We start from the raw sequence: 3,856 nt of genomic DNA, 5'->3' as shown, positions 1-3,856 counted from the left end.
GGGTGGGTTTGAACTCGGCACCCCACCGTGAAACCCACTAGGGCACCCACCAGGGGACATATTCTTCTGAGGGAGGGGTACCAGAGACGTATGGCTTCTGAAAGAATACAGTGTAACTGTTTCTAACTGGGTTTGCAGGCTGTAAACAGGAAGTATAACCATTTCCTCTCTGCTATAGACGATATCCCTACTACCAGTGAGTGGATTTCATCATATAGTGACGCAATATAGCAGTGGTTCTCAACCTGTGGGCCGCGACCCCTTTGGGGGTCGAGAGACCCTTTCACAGGGGTTGCTTAAGACCCTCAGAAAACACATATTTGCGATGGAACGCAGTGTCTTAGGAACGCAGACACCGCTCCTCTATCCGTCTCCAGGCGGGTCCGCCCACATGCAGAGACGCCCACTGATGAGTACCCGGCGCGAAGACTGTTACCCATGCTACATACACCGTGCTTCAAGACACAATTTCACTGACTTGTCGTTAGAAATAAATATTTCACAATATAAAATTACATATTGCTTTTGTGATGAATCACTGTGCTTTCATGATGTTCAATTTGTAACCATGAACATACATCCTGCCTATCAGCTATTTACATGATGATTCATCACAGCAGCAAAATGACAGTAATGAAGTAGCAACGAAAATAGTTTTATGCTTGGGGGTCACCACCGCAGGAGGAATCGAATGACAGGGTCAGGGCACGAGGAAGGTTGAGAAGCACTGCTCAGTCGGGATTCTCGGCCATATGTCTTTGGGAGAACACATTGTTTCCTCCTTCTCCCATGTGGTGACTGGTGGGTTTGAACAGCTAACCTTGCATTTAGCAACAAGTCAGTGTTTACTCCACACCACTACCAAGACTCCTTATGCACTGTAGCCCAAGCCAAACCCACTGCCATGGAGTTGATTCTGACTCACATCAGCCTATGGGACAGGGTAGGACGCTCCCGGTGGATTTCTGAGATCACCGTTCTTTATGGGAGTAGAAGTCCTCTTCTTTCTCCCAGAGGGCAGGAGGTTTCAAACTGTTGACCTTGTGGTTTGCAGCCCAGTGAGTTACTGCTATGCCACCAGAGCTCCCTTATAGCCACTGTATAAGTGGCTGGAGAATGTATAGGGGTACCCCCCAAAACCCAGAGTTGCGCTGGGCCGAGAGGAGCTTTTGTAGTATGGATTTTTCCTGCGAGGTGAGCACCCAGCAGCTCGCTCTGAATTAGTGCGCCCAGTGGCGTCGCCTGGGAAGGTCCTCTCTGGTCACAGTGAATTTTTTCATAAAAGCAGTTTCGCTTGAACCTCATTTTTTGTTATGGCCGATTTAAGAGAACAGCGTGAGGCTGTGAAATTTTGTTTCCAGCATGGGAAAAATGCCACAGAAACTGTTGTGATGTTGAACAAAGCTTACAAGGACAGTGCTATGGGAAAAACTCAAGTGTATGAGTGGTTTTCTTGTTTCAACAAAGGTGAGATGCTGATTGATGACAAATCTTGTTCTAGACATCTGTCAACTTCCCCAATGGACAAAAATGTCAACTCGTAGTGCAGTTGGGGTTTGTTCCACCAGGTCAGACTGTTAACCAAGCTTTCTAATTAGTGGTTCTGAAAAGATTGCTTAACTGTATGCGACAAAAAGGCCTGATTTGTGGCAGATGGGGGGCTGGTTTTGCCACCACAGCAATGCAACAGTTTATGGCAAAAAACAGCATGCCTCTCTTGCTCCACACACCTTACTCACCTGACGTCACGCAGTGCAACTTCTTTTTGTTTCTGCAAATGAAGAGGGACATGGAAGGACAGCAATTTGATGATGTAAAAAAGGTGAAGAAAAAAATGAGGGAGGTGCTGTCAGCCATCCAAACAGATGACATTAAAAAATGTTTCCAAGAATGGAATTTCAGACTGGACAAATGTATTAAGTGTAATGGAGAGTACTTTGAAGGTGATAAGGTTGTTTTGTAAAAAAAATTTTAATACATAGCTTTGAAAAAAAAATTCCGTTTGTTTTTTTGGGGGGGAGTACCTCCTGATATTTGGTGGTTCTAATGCTGCAACCCTTTGATATAGTTCCTCATGTTGTGGTGAACCCCCAATCATAAAATTATATTTGGTGCTACTTCATCACTGTAATTTTGCTACTGTGATGAATTGGGTGACCCCTGTGAAAGGGTCATTCGACCCCCAAAGGGGTCGCAACCCACAGGTTGAGAACCGCTGGGTTAGACGCCCAACTACCAGCTGGAAGGTTGGTGGTTTGATTCATCCCGAGGCTCTTGGAAGACAGGCGCTGGGTGATCAGCTTCTGAAAGGTCACACAGCCTTGGAACACACGTGGGACTCTGCTGCCGCACCCACCTGCATTTGCCGCGATTTGGAAAGGGCCGAATGGCAAGTGACCGCGCCAGCCAACACTACACAAACGGCTTCCACAAGAGGGTGGAAAATGGAAACCAGGTCATGGTACTTTCCCATGAACTTTTTGAAACCCTTCTTATCCCACAACTGCTAGTTCTTAGGAGAATGGATAGCTTCTCGTGGGCGTTGGCCCCTCTAACTGGGGGGTGGGGGGGGCGCACTGATGGGAGAAGTTTGAACACCTGCGTTAGCACTGCCTTACATAGCACCTCACGCACCTCGTTGTCCAAGGTACCTGACCAGTGCTTTCCTGAGGTATGTGGGTCTCCACAAGCACGGTAGCCTGGGCTCTCTTCCACCTGTGGATGCAATCCCATTTGGGAATAGGAGTTTCTTTGTGTGTGTGCGAAGTCGCCACAGTGGAGGGTGGGTGTTCCGCCAAGCGTTTCTGAGACCTCAGATGAGCAGATTAGGCACAGAGAGGGAAGCGGAGTCTCGGAAAATCTCCAACACATGAAACCAGCCAAGGAGCTCAGGAGCGGAAGCCAGAATGTGGACGCCTGGAAATGTGGACAGCTTGAATGTAGACTTCTAGCTCCTGAAACGATGAGAAAATAAGGGTTTGTTTGTTATTGACTTTTTCTTTCTTGAGCATTTGAGGGCGTAGAGGGGAAAAAAAAAAACTTTATTGTTTTATAGTCCCTAAATACGCTTTGTGTTTAATGAAGTCATCGATTGGTCTCAGTGTGTCCAAACGAATGAGCTGTTGAACTATTATGAAGCAGTCTTGTTTTGGGAGGTTGGCAGGATAGCGTTAACAAGTACTGTTGGACGTGATGGGGGTGGGGGAGTCGCGAGGAGGTACCTTGGGATTGACTAGGAGTGTATGCGTACGAGTGCGTTTGCTGCTGTGAAATACTCACTGTGTTTCCACAGTGGCAGTGCTAGATGGCTGGGAGGAACCTCAGTGCCTTCGTTTCTGTGTCCCTGGCTGGGCGCAGTGCTTGGCACGTCTTAGGGGGCAAGCTGGCTCTTTGCTGGACGACACAGTGCCATGAGCCAATGATGGAAATGATGACTTTCATGTGCACCAGCAGTGGGACTCTCAAATGGGAATCTGGCGGTGGAGTTTCTTTAATTACTTTTTCTATGTTACGAAAATAACTCAGGGTCATAAGGGAAAAAGCGGGCACAAAGAACATTAAAAAATTCCTAATCCCCTCCACCCAGTATTAACCCGGCGGGCAATTACAACTTTTTCCCCCACCTCCAGTCAGAGTATAATCTATAAATGTGTGTGTGTCTCTGTGCGTACAAACACAGACACACATCTTATGTGTATGGTCGTCCGAGGCACAGAACGTAGTTTCCCATTGTATGACAGCACGCTCCTTAATCCCTTTCTTTTGGCAATGCAGGCTATTTCTGGGTTTTGCTATTTTAAAGAGCCGTCTGGTGAGCATCTTTGTAGTCTCAGCTTAGTCCACATGGCTAATATTT

This window comes from Echinops telfairi, unplaced genomic scaffold (assembly GCF_000313985.2).
Source record: "Echinops telfairi isolate 266 unplaced genomic scaffold, ASM31398v2 ScPeMD7_4225;HRSCAF=4972, whole genome shotgun sequence".
NCBI classification, from domain to species: domain Eukaryota; kingdom Metazoa; phylum Chordata; class Mammalia; order Afrosoricida; family Tenrecidae; genus Echinops; species Echinops telfairi.
The sequence above is the reverse complement of the archived record's forward strand: the minus strand, read 5'-3'. Positions refer to the sequence as shown.